The sequence below is a fragment of the Anas platyrhynchos genome, chromosome 4 (assembly GCF_047663525.1).
Source record: "Anas platyrhynchos isolate ZD024472 breed Pekin duck chromosome 4, IASCAAS_PekinDuck_T2T, whole genome shotgun sequence".
NCBI lineage: Eukaryota > Metazoa > Chordata > Aves > Anseriformes > Anatidae > Anas > Anas platyrhynchos.
In genome coordinates this window covers 9,308,980-9,322,346 of record NC_092590.1, presented here as the reverse complement: position 1 = coordinate 9,322,346, position 13,367 = coordinate 9,308,980, and the positions used below count along the sequence as shown (strand labels likewise).

The 13,367-nt window shown below is 45.9% G+C and overlaps 1 protein-coding gene across 13 annotated transcripts in view; it reads right to left on the bottom strand.

The window, feature by feature from the left end:
• The window catches only part of CXXC4 (CXXC finger protein 4), a 166,851-nt gene that overhangs the window by 139,725 nt on the left and 13,759 nt on the right, over window positions 1-13,367 (bottom strand). The window lies entirely within an intron of this gene.

Sequence of the window (13,367 nt, the reverse complement as noted above, 5' to 3'; positions counted from 1 at the left end):
GGACTCGGCTTCTTGCAGGTGTTGAAAAGAGATTCAGAGCAATTTTCAAAGGGGCTTTAAAAAGACCAGTGCCTGACAGGACTGGGCTTGCTCACCCCCTCTCATTTTTCTGGAGCTCCTTTCGGATGAAGCTTCCCTTCTTCCAGCCCCAGCCGGGGTGTAGGGGCGCGATGAGCTGTAGGGTGCCCTAGAGAAACAGCTTCACAGCCCCTCTAAACCAAACCCCCGGGAGACAGCTGGTGGTGGTCTCCACGATTTAACAGTTTCATGAAAATTGGGATGACCTGAGTGAGCCTCGGCCCATCCCAGCTTCCCGTACCACAGCAAGCCCTTTAAAACGGAGCAAAAACTCCCTGTTCCTCAGCAGGAAAGGCCTCCCACAGGAACAGCTCCTTTTCACCCAGGTTTGAATCCCTGGGCAGAGGTGCTGCTACTGCAGCTCGCCACAGCAGATAACTCTCCTGTTTCCAATCCTCCTTTATCTGGCTCGCGTTTTCCACACCTCCACCCGCTCCGGCGGGTGCTTTGTTCTCCAGACGATTGTTTTTGCAGAGGGCGATGAGAGGCTGGAGCAGGCAGGAGGCATCTTCCACGCTGGCTTTTCTTTCCCAGGTGGCTCCCAATTGCTTTTTGTTGTTTTTTTTTTTTCTTTTTCCTCTCCCCACTGCACTTGGTGTGCAGGAGGAACGAGGGTGAAGAGGCCTTTAAAACGTAGCAGGGAACTGCCATGGTGATTTCAAGATGGAGCACGCAATTGCTATTTTTGATTGTGTTAACCCAGCCGTAATTATGTAATTATCCACAAAAATTTAGTCAGAGTTTTGCATATCTAAATCATTAACTTTAACAATTGACAGGCTGCTTTGATTAGTATTTTCACAGACTAGCATAGCATACATTTGTCAGCTTTCCTATGATTACTTGTAATTTGGAATTTGTTTATGCAAAATGTTTTTATTGCTTGTTTGGGGGGGGGGGGAGGGAAAAAAAGGAGGGCAGAGCAGACATGTTTATCCTGTCAGGAGAATCCTACAGAACTTACCAGGGTTGCTGCAAACGTATTTTTGCTGTGCTTTAATGGCATTAACTTGATGAACCCATACAGAAAACATCGGCTTATGCTTGTTAATGGGAACAAGAACCGTAGGTGAGCACCACTTGCCACACAATCTCTTTGATTTTTACATCAAAATTTAGGTAAATGAATTCAGAAGCACCTAGCACTTTATGTAACACCATATTTTATGTCTACTGCTTTCCAAAAACAATACTGATGCGCCGTGCAACCAGTGTAAACATTTTAAAATGCCGCTTGTGTCAAATACAGTAACGCCAGCTCAGCCTTTTCATTCAAGTAGTAATCGATATCATAATTTAAGATGCAGTTTATTAAGCCAAGCAATAATAAATGAGTCCGTCCTGCACCTGCTAGCGCATCACTTTCTTTGCTAAACTCTGGAAGAAAAACCTGAAAGCCACACAGTTTGTTCCTCGCAAGGCACATCCTCACGCAGCAGAACTGGCTCCAACCCCGTGCCGTGGAGCCTGGAGGTTCCCAAGCTGCCACACGGAGGTGAAGGGCCTGAAAGGTTTCGCTTTCTTGCTCTGCTTCCCAAGTATAGACCACACAGACAAAATGCATCTTAAAACAACGCATGCGCTACCTCTGGACATTTGTGCTGGATCGGTGTTGCCATTTTTCTGCGGCTGGTGGGCACAGCCTTTTTGCTGGTTGCTGGGGAATTCGGGTAAAATCAGTTCCTGCCTTGCACCACCACTTCCAGGTCTTGCAGCACCGATGGTCTTTGTGCCATCCTCCGTTGTACAAGCCATTAAAAAACTGGGTGAACTCACCGCTTTTTGTGAAAACGCTCCAGTCCTGCAGCCTCCGCCTGACTAGCTCAGCACCATTCATTCACACAACTTCTGCAAGGAGCAAGGGAAGCAGGCTTTGACTTGAAATCCGATGACAGATTGTGATTTATGATCTCATCTGCCCTATGGCAGTTGCAGTGTGATAACGGCGGTTAAAAAAGGCCCATTTCCTCGATGATCCTCGGGGCTCCCCACGATGGGCACTGTATAAATGCAGGCTATGAAGATCCCACACCTGCCTAATAACCTTACCTTCAGTCTTCTCCATCAAAAGAGGAGCTCTGCTTCAGAGTCTCATTAACAATTAATGTGAAAGACAGATGGATAAGATCTTTCTTTTTGTTTTTTAATCCTAAATCCTTTCCTATATATATATATAAATAAATGCCATACTCTCATTAGTAGATTATCTGAGCCCCCATCATTCAGCTCTCTCTGCTCAGGTATCTGGTGCTTGGTTTTAAAATCCTGCTTCCTAGGTGTAGCTGACTGCTGGCACATTCGCTGCATCAGCTCTCCGAAGGTTGGCTCGCTGCTTGGAATTCACGGGGAGCAGCCCCGTCTGTCTTTGTAGGAATTTTGGCTGCATGACTGAGTACATGAAAATCAGGGAAGCCAGAAGAAAAGAATGATCTGTTACCTGAGTTTCTTTTGCCATTTGAAATCCACTGAAAGAGAGGCATCTTTGTAGCACAAGCTGTTGGCAACTCCTCTCTCCAGAGCATATCATCAGTCCCAAGCTTGCGGTCTTTTATTCTTTTAATTTTAATTGGTAGCTCCTGCCTAGGAACCAGTTGGGAATTGAATTGCCTGCGTGTTCCCCATGCTCCGGAGCAATTGCCTGTATATTCCGTGTGCCTCCGAGCAGTTGCCAGCCCGCTCCTCGTGCTTCCTAGTAAATGCCAGTAATCTGTGCGCTGGTGTGTAAAACTTCCAGTACTTGGTTACGTCAGGGAAGAGAACAGCACAAAACACGGCGCGTGCTGCTGTTTCCACGTTAGCTTGGTGTGTGTGCTGTCACCCAGCCCTCAGCCACAGCACTGTGAGAGCAGCTCAGCTGGGGTGAAGGATGGGAGGCACCTTTCGAGGCCCTGGACTTGCACCAGTTGATTGCACCCCTCTCTACACCGCACCTGCCTGTCCTGCTAACGCTGACACTCAGACAGCTTTGCACTGGCATCATCCACACAACAGGATTAACATCTCCCCAAGGGCTCGCTGCTGCACGTTCACTGTTTCCCCACGAAGCTGAACAGCCCCAGGTTCTGCGTACCCTATAGCCTCTTCTCCTTCAGCCAGGTAGAGGCAGAAGCAGGCCAGGCTGGCATGCAGGGACGAACAGAAGCCATTAATTAAACAACTCACCTCTCAGGCGCTGAATGGAAGGATGGGAAACTTGACTCGTCTACGATGTGCTCTCCCTATCAGCACAGCTCTCCGAGCAAATGAGGGAAAGACAGCAGTGACTCACTTCCTCCAACATTAGACTGGCAGAGGGAAGGAAATGTTACTCTCCAAAGCACCAAATCCTAAGCAGAACTCCTGTCAGGGTGAAGCTCTCGTTATTTATCACTCTAGACTGAGCCTGAAGGCCAGACGAGCCATAGAGAACCAAAAGGACATTCCTAACATTTGTTTATCAAGGGCTGCAGTTGTTCACAGAAACCGAAGTGCAGCAGATCGGGTAGGTACCGTTCAGAGGCTGACCACCAGACACGAGTCCCTGTGAGTCAAGCAGCTTCCCATCCCTTATCAGAAAAGCCAGCCAGAGCTGTTGAGTGTTTCCTCCAGGTCATGGGGATACATTAGTTTCCTTCTGACTCCTTTGCATCCTTCTCTGTAGTGTCCAGTCCCCTCCTTCCCAGTGTGTAACGTTTTTTGAGACCACTCCACCAGCTCACCCCTTTACTTCTCTTACCTCCAACTCAGTTGCCTCCAACCTACCCCATGACAGGCTGCAGGTTCCCAAGCCACTGGTGTCCCCACAACGCAACCTTTCTTTGGCCTGATGGTAAGCCCCACACCACCTGTTTTGCAATCTCTTCCACTCTCCTAATGCCCAGAGCTTCCCTACTTCAGTGTACTCTGAAGGGGCAGAGGCTCAGGAGATCCTCAGAGCCTCAGGAGCAGCAAGGGTCCTTCTCCCTCAAGGGCCAACCCCACGATGTTATTGCTTATGGTTCTGCTCCCCGCTGTCCCCTGCATCCGTCAGGGAGAGGCTCCTTTCATTTCCTGCTGCTTCATCCCCCTTTGCTCAGAGGGGAAGAGCATCTGGCATTTCTCGAGGTACACTGCTGTCACGTTCCTGCTTCTCCTCCCTGCGACACGAGTAAAAGGCTTGCTGAGAAGAAGGGATGCTACAGGAACAGGCTTACCCTCCTTCACCCATCTGCTGAGCCAAGCAAAGACCGAGACTGGCTCTCCTGTTAGGCTTCATTTCACCACAACTGGCACAACCCTGTAATAAATTACACGCTTCCTCTTCACTTTTGCGTGGTGTACTGCACAGCAAAATAATTCAAGTGTCCACTTCTAGCCATCCTTTTTGAAGGAAAACATTTATCAATTTCTTACTCCCGTTCCCCGGCACCTCAACCCCAAATTTCGGTTCAATTATACCGCAGTGGGGTTAAAAAGGTAAAGCAAGTCATTCCTCACGAGAGGTCTTGAGACACGCAGGTACAAAACAAAGCATTGCTCTGACAGTAACGTTGTTCAGCAGCCATCCTCCTGGTTTCCATCAGAAACCAGTTCCCTCCTAAGAACCACAGCTGAAACCCTCCCAGTTTCTAACGCACTGACAGATCTCTCCCCCCCTTCTCTTCCATACACTTAGAAGGGATTGTGTTTCCCCCTCCAGGAAATTCAGGAAAGCAGGGATCTGTCTTTTCTTGCCAGCAGGAAAAGCGAGGGCTGCCACGACACCTAAATCTGATCGTCTTCCCTGTACTAGTGGGGTTTCGTAGGGTGGTCGCTGTATAAAAACCACACGAAAAGGAGCTATTTAAGCCCAGCTTCCCCTCCTGGCACCTTCAGGGAGCTGCGTGCCCCTCAGCCCAGCAGAGCCCACGGGACGTGACCTGTCAGCATGAGCAGAGCCCAGTGCAGCAGCGTTGGTGAGGTTGTTCAAATGTTTCTCAGCTGACAGTGCCCTTCATCTATCGTTAATGATAACGTGACAGCCCAGCCTCCCGCCGCGCTGTCTAACCACACACAAAATCCTGCACGTGCCTCAGACTGGGATCCTGTTTTTATCGGAGTAGACGTGTGCACTGAGGCTTTAACCAGCAGCTGAGGAGGGGTTTTAGCGTGAGATTTTTCAGACCTGTCTCAGGTATTTAGAAGCGCAAATTGCGGTGAAAGACTAATTGAGCTGTGCTTCTAAATCCCCCCGGGTGCTACTGAAAATCTCTTCCCTAATAACCCGGAATCTCCTCAAGAAGAAACCTCATCGAACTCAGATGGGGATGCAGATCCGAGGGTTAAGATCTTGAAAATCGCTCTGTACGGGCTTAACTCCCATTGACTTCAGCGGGAAGAGAGCTAAGTTGACACTGAGCCTTGCTGAAAATTCCCCTCCAGGTGTGCTTTCTCCACCTGAATTTGAATAATCTGCGAACTGCTGAGATTGCTGTTTGATTTATCAGTGCGAAGAATTTGGCAGGAGTTTTTCCCCTTAATTTCTGATGAAATGACACTCACAAAACTGCAGCGCATCATCACAAAAACTCTATCTGCTAAATCTACGGAAGGAAATACGTTTATTTGCTGAATGCTTGCTGTTATTATTATTTATACTTTGGCAAAACACGGGAACTGAAAGCACAGCCGTTATTGTGGGAGGTGCTGTTCCGTCTGTTACAATATTTGCACGATCCACAGTCAAGCTGTCTAACTTAATGCTAATAGCCAGGCTCTGGAGTAACCCAAGAATCATAATGAATATCCCCAGTAGGTGTAATTATACAGCGGCATTTCACTTACTACTTCACCTCCTTGCAGACATTTTCAGGAGACAGGGATTTCCTTCAACTCCCTTGAATGTTTTAGTTTACCTTTCAAATTAGCCCTACTTACAAGAGTGAGGAAAGATATTTTTAAACGTTGGCATGTCCTTCACTGCGGCTTCGCAGGCTGCATGTACTCTCTGTGGTGGGAGAAACAAAAGCTTTTCGGGGTACAAGCAGGACTCACTGCCAATTCAGAAAACAAATTAGGGCCCAAACTTTGCTTCTGGGATGCAGGCATTAATAATGTGAATAAAAGCGAATATATAGCAAGGAGCCATCCATTTCACAGCAGTGTCACAAAGGACAGAGTCTCCATGCCCCAGATTCCTTCTGAGAAAAAAAATAGCTGTGCTAATACCACCCGCAAACAACACGATAACCACTCCTTTGTTCCCACCAAAGATACAACAGCACTATCCTGTAGGAGAAGTCATCTGATATGTCAGCTCATTAAATTAGTCAGAATGGGTGAATGGGGAAGAGGAATATACCATTGTAATGTATGTTAATTAACAAATGCTATAAGAGAGGCATTTAAATGTATGAAAATGAATATTAATGAGATGAAAACACCTAATTATTGTGCATCTAATGGTATTATCGAGAAAAGGCCTAATTGTCATGCATCTAAGGCAACAGTACAAATCTTCAGACACAAAGATTCAGCATACATATTGTTCATATTATGATTTTAACTATGGGCACTGCAAAACATGAAACTTGAATTTGTAAGTTTCTTGGTTTTTTTAAGTTTCAATTTATCAAAATTGATAGATATCACAAATTCCGTGTATCATTGCACACTTCAAAACTGCATGTTTCTTCCTTTTCATGTTTCTGAAACGCTACACTGAGGTGTTTCTCTGTTCCTGCATGCATATCTCAATTTTGCAAGAATATCACTAGAAGCAGCGGGCTGCAAGCTGGCCTGGATGAAGTTCTCGGGAATTTTTCATGAAATTGTATGAAGCCAAACTCAGTCTGCATGAAATTCCTTCCTGCATAGAGGGCTACCAAAGGAGAATCCTGAGCTAAAAATAGTGTGGATTCCTGGAATTAAAGACTGCCTCATAATACATATGCATTAGGAAGCTGAAATAAAATTATACAGGCCACTTGAATTCTATTATTTCCTAATTACTCAGTGGTTGGCTTTACAACCTTAATGTTCTTTTAATGTAAGTTTTTCAAGTTTAGTTTTTTTTTTCTTTTTCAAATGTAATTGTAGATAGAGAGCCAATCTCTTGACCCCAGCTAGAAGGACAGAGGGAGTTTTGCTTTATAGAGAAATTCCAAAGCGGCCTGGATGTGCGCATACTCCCTGCTTGAGGCTCTAGGGCGTATGGCAGGGACACGTCCTGAAAAGGTTATATTTTAATGACTGCTCTCTGCATGGTATTTGCAGTCCCAACATGACTAATACCATTCACACATACAATCAATGAAGTCTTAATCCTGCCATCAAAGCAATTAATGAAAATAGAGCACATTAACGTAGCACTGGAACCAAAAATGATTCCTGAAAGACAGCTCTCTCCTGTCTCAAAACGGGGTTATTAATATGTATATAAGCACCGATGTGACAAGCACTTTAGACATACCTTTGGCGTATATATTTACTGTCACTCAAAATGATTTACAATCCATCCTATTTTATGAAAACTATATCTTATCCATGCTTCTATTCTTTTTTTTTTTTTTTTTTATAAGACTGTTGTATGGAACTATAAGAAAAGTGCTCACCAAATGGATACACATTATTCTGGTGGATTTACCTTATCCACTAAGCTTTTTATCCTATCAGAGAAAGAAATTAAGTTGAGTTTGTATGATTTACTTTTAATAAATCCATGCTGCCATCTATTTACCACCCATACTGCTGTCGTTGCTTCCGAACTTTACTAGTAAGTCAAACAATCTACTCGGTATTGAATTCCACTCGAATGCACTACTTTAGCATCTCCATTTTTCCTGATGTTCCCATTTGCTAGGTGAGCACTGCTCTCCTCAACACACTTAAGACAGAAGGAACAGCAGCAGGTATTTCACATCACATGCAAGGCTTCTCGGAGGGCTTCCCCAGCCCTGTACCTGCAGCCATCAGAGCACTTCTGCTACCACGACTAGCAGAGGGCAGAACCAGGCTGGCAGCAGTGCTCTGCACTGGCTGGGACGCAGCTGGGATTTCCACCTGCACGTAAGAGTTTCCCAGCGGCTGCACACCCCTGAGTTAGGTGTACTACAGGGACGACAGCCATGCTCTGGTGTCTATACACTATACACACTGCCCCACTACACAGGGGAGTTGTTTTGGCATCTGCTGTGTAGCAGCAACTCAGGCTTTGCCTGTGCTCTCCCAGCATGCAGGTAACTTCAGTAGAAGGCAGCAGTGTGCCTCACCTAAGCGATCTCAAGTTAAAAATTTGAATAATAGTGTATTTGCTTGCAAATGGTTCCATTTCTCATTATTTTTCTCTCTTATGTCTATTTGAATCCATAGCAATATATCACACCAAAATGGGTTATGGAGTCTTCCAGTGCATTTCTTACATGTGACCTTTTTTTTTTCCCCAAGAACATAGAGTAACTCTATAGTGAAGGCAAACCCTTCAAAAAAATAAGAACAAATCCTTGCCCTAATGGACTGTACAATCTGTATGCTGCATGGGACAGAGATCACTGCCTTCAGTGGATGAGCAACAACAGCAACTCTGCCAAAACTAAAATGTTGGGGTCCAGGGAAATCTGTTTCAGGTATGGGAAACAGCCTGCAAGGTGGTTAGCACCCTAAGCTGAACGGAAGCCGAAGAGCTGAGGTAGCCCAGATTTTACAGAAGACATTTGGCCACCAAAAGAAAGCAGAGAACCACAAAAACATATCCACTATAGAAAAAAAAATATGCTGTAAATGCAATCTGACAAAAATATAAATATATACATATTTTTAACGCTTGTTTCACACAGGAAAAAAAAAAGTTAACCTCCTTTTCAGAAGGTTTACATAGTCAATATTAAACTACTGTGCAGAAGAGCTGAAGATATTGATAGCCGGTAATGCAAACGAGATTGCAGTTAATTGTTAACATCTCCTGGGCTACGCTTCCTACGTCCCCGCACAGATGATGAATAAAATTATTTACCTATTCAAGTAACAAGAGCCATGCATTTTGATATCCACATACACCGTAAGTCAGCCCTCCTCTGAGACCCCTACCTGTAATTAGGAACAGATGTAGGATCTTGTTGCTGAATTGATAAAAACAAATTTCAGCCCTCCTCTGATCTCTGGCACAGCTAACGGGGAGAATGGCACTGCCAAAGGCCTCTCCTCGGGGCACTCAGCCTCATCAGCCACCAGCACAAGAACCCTGCCACTCCACATCTTTCTTGGTGCCTTTCCATCACCGATGCAGGATGCTCACTAAAGCACTCACAGGTGACACAGCAAGTGTCTAGCAGGAAAGTGGCAACCAGCAGTTCTCTGGCCTCACCTCTGATGAAGAAAGCCATGGATCCGTTCACTCAAGACCACGGCGATCCTATAGCACACAGAGACTTCTTTCTCCATGCTGTAGTCATTTAAAATTAAGCACGCACAACATTACGTGCTCCCAGCAACAGTTCTCACAGCTCAGCACACGCAGCCGGGGAATACTCTTCAAATTACATCACAGGGGAAGCTCAGGATGATGTTCGGTATAACACATTCATTTCATTCTCCAAATGCCACACCACTGCAGGAGAAGATGTCTACTGCAAGTGTTCATGAACATTTCTTTTTATCAGCTATTTTAACAGCTGGCTGAAATAACCCCAGGGGTAACCAATAGGTAACGGCCCATTTTCTTGCTCTAGCACATGGGTGCCGATCCCAAAGCCTGAAAAAGAACTGAATGCTTCAGAGAATTTGCCTCTGGAGATGAGGCAGGGTGACCCTACAGCAGTCAGACGCATCGCTTGGACTACCCCACACGTCCCGGCCCCATGGGATGCTCTGACAGCAGCAGCAAGGCACTGAGGATCTGTGACAGCCCCAATCCATTTACAGCAGCAGGCCCGGAGAGGATCAAAGGAGATGCTGTGATCATATTCACGGAGAGAGACAAGCGAAGCTGCCTTCTTTCATGTTCCTTCCTAGACCACTAAATGTCCCTCCCTTGATTTACGCTGATCCGGCAGAGTTTATAATTCCCACCGGCTCCTGGCACAGGTGACTAAAATGCAAAGAGAAGGTTGCAGAGGAGCTGCAAACCCCTCCTGCAGGAGACAAATCTGTATTTACTGAGGTCAGCTCAGTACAAGGAAGTTTCACTGGTTTCATTTAAATCTGACCAAAACAATTCACGTTAAGCCGATGCAAATGCCTTCACACATCTTTGTTTGAGGATGTTAAATGGGGTTTTCCCTGATTTCACAACTCATCTAAATCTAAAAGAAGCGACCACACGAAATAAGACCGTCCACATCGCGTTCTGCACTGGGTTAACTCGGCAGCTTTACCAGCCATCTTAGTGCACCTCCCTCATGTATGCGAGGTCTGGAAATACATTTGCTCTCCAGCATTACTCTGCTTCACGCCAGGAGAATCTGCAGCTGGAAGGGGCTCAGGGGAACTGCAACGACCAGAAATAAAAGGATTGCGGGGGGAAGCGTAGCTGGTGGGCCCTCCACGGACATTGCCTAAATTAGAGTAATTAATATAGGGGAATGTGTCTGTGCTTCTCAGGAGTTTATAAATGTTACAAAAAGAGAAACGTTTTATATGTCCCCTGATGGGTTTTAAATGTTAATAAATGATGTGCAAGGAGGTATTTTACATCTCTCCATTTAACAGTGAGCTGACAGCTGCAATTATAGGCCAGTCTCTGGCCCCAGCCATCCTTGCAGGAACCTGAGGCGTAATCGGAGCAGCTTTCCTCCAGAATAACGAAGTGCATCGGGACGCTGCCTCAGCATTTCAGCATCCAGACACAAAGCCAAGGTGAGAAGTTTTTGACAACCTGAAAACTCACTTTTGCTGTGATGTGCACTCGCCAGTCCTTGCTGAGACCCACAGCTGCTCTTCCCGTGGCAAGAGTTGCTCTTCCCCTCACAGGCATGGGGAGTGAACGGAGCAAGCTGTTACTTACTACCTTGCACCTCTGCTGTGAGGCAGAAGAACTGGACCGTACCTGGCACAGCCAGGGCAGCGTAGGAAGAAAGTATTGCATGTGGCACTGCATGCTCTTTCAGTCAGCTTTTGGCCAAAAACCTACCACCACTGAATCACTGCAGCATGCTCTTTGGTACCAGGTTCCTGTAGAGGGATAGGGAAATCTGTCCCTGCATCCCTACCTTCACCAGCATGGACAGACGAGGCAAGGCATTCCTGTCCTTCCAAACAGTAGCAAAAGGACTGCTCAGTGACATACACCCCAGCAGAAAGCCCCTCTAGATTTCAGTAAGCTCCTACCCACGTGCCCGAGCTCCACGTGCCCTACCCAACCCTCATCAGTTGAACCGAGTCTTTGAACATTAAGGAAGCTCAAAACAGTATTTTAGTTAATTATGTTTCAGGTTGCAACCTTAGTTGCAAAGTAACAGCAGCAGGAGACGAATCAGTGCTCACAACACTATTCTTGCTCATCTGTGTATTTTCAATCTCCCCTTTTTCTTACCTGAAAGCAACCTTTGGTCCTGATCCTCAAGCTGGCCGCAGGTCAGTGTTGTTAGTGTACACCTTCATTAGTCCTACAAATCACTGAGGTGCTGCCTCAGGCAGCCTACAGCTGTTTTAAGGCACACGACTTAGCCCACGCTACCCGCACTGTTTCACTCCGTGGGAGTTGCACCCCGTTGACAACAAAAGACAACAGAGACTGAACAAAGCCAAGCAGAACTGTGAGCAACACCCCACATTTTCACTGCGCCAGCCCAAAGGCAGGGGAATCTGCTTTACAGTTCTACTACAATCCCACAAGACGGTATTTTTATTTTGCCACTGAAAAACTCTTGCTTTCTTCTATTTTAGAATGGCAGAAGACTGCAGCATAGTATACCTGATTTATTAATATATATATACACACACACATTTCTACCACACCATACTTTTTACATAAACAGTTGTAAAGCAATTGGTTTCTTTCATCCTCCCCTTCCTGGTGTCAGACAACACTAGTGAAAAAAGGGCAAGTTCAATTATTAGAATTATAGTTTTCTATACTTCTATTTATAGTTTTCTGGTTTCAAAACTGCAGCCCCTCAGCAAAGCTCAGAAGAAATCCTAGGTTGTAAGAGTAAAGTTTGGTTTCCGATGCGGAAAGACTTTGGCTAACATTTTCACGGTAGTCACGCTGCATGCAATTATAGCCAAACATCATTAGACATCTATCACTTACAGATCTCTTGTTTTTCACAAAGATTTCTCAGTTGTGTCTTAGGAATGGATCTTGTCTACTCCTGCAAAGGTCCAGGCCTTTAGTACAGAGCTTCCGGGACCAAGTCACAGCTTTCTTCAGCTGCTATCTGGCTGGTTATTTCTTCTGGTTTGCATTAGTTTGTATATAAATGGTTGTGACTGCCCTTTCATTCTTCAGAGCTCTGCTGCTACTGATTATGGACTAGTTTCCAGAGCTTTTGAACACCAGGGACCACATGTTAGCACCCAGTTTGTCTTATGCATCACGTTCATCTCACTCTCTGTGGTGTATGTCAAGCACCTTCTTCGTATTAAGTCAAATAATATCGGCGTGGCTACAACAGCCATCATTTATGATGAAGCATGACAGTCGGTTATTGTATTTGTCTCTCTGGTTATTATAATTGCCCGTTAATTAAAGTTAGCTAATCAAATGGTGCTAGAAGCAGCCCTACCATATGGCTAGTCACATCTCCGCAGGATGGTGGCTATCGGTACCGAAACGCGGCTTGACAGCTGGGAGCCACAAGGCTGCGGTGAAGGATTTCCACCGAGAGACCCAGCTAGGGCACAGCCAAGCACTGGAGGCTGTGATGCTCGGCAGGGTGCCTGCAGGGTCCTCCCTCCTTCCAAAGCCAAGTCCTGCAGGTGCTGGGTGGCACCCAAGTCAGCCAGGCCTCACAGAAGCAGCACTTACAGCCTCTGCTGCTTTCCTACCTCTAATGCAAGGGGGAAAAAAACAGCATTGTGCATCCCTCCTTGAAAGATTGCCAATCCCTGCAGCTAGGAGATGAGGTAATATGATAAGGAAGGCCAAGAGCAGTTCAACAGAGAGCGCTAGATCTTCTTAGCCCTCGTTATTGCGTGGACCCATCTAACCAGCTGCTGTTCTACTGTCAGCTCCAGCCAATATTCCGGACCAACAAACAGATTACAAATCCCCTCTCGGCTGCAATCTATTCTTCATGTTATACCACCTCGGTGACAATCACAAAACGCGCCCTAAAAGAGTCTCACTCGTGGGCAATCAAATTAAAGTCATTCGGCAATGGCTTGTTTGCTGAAACACATCAACATTGTACCTG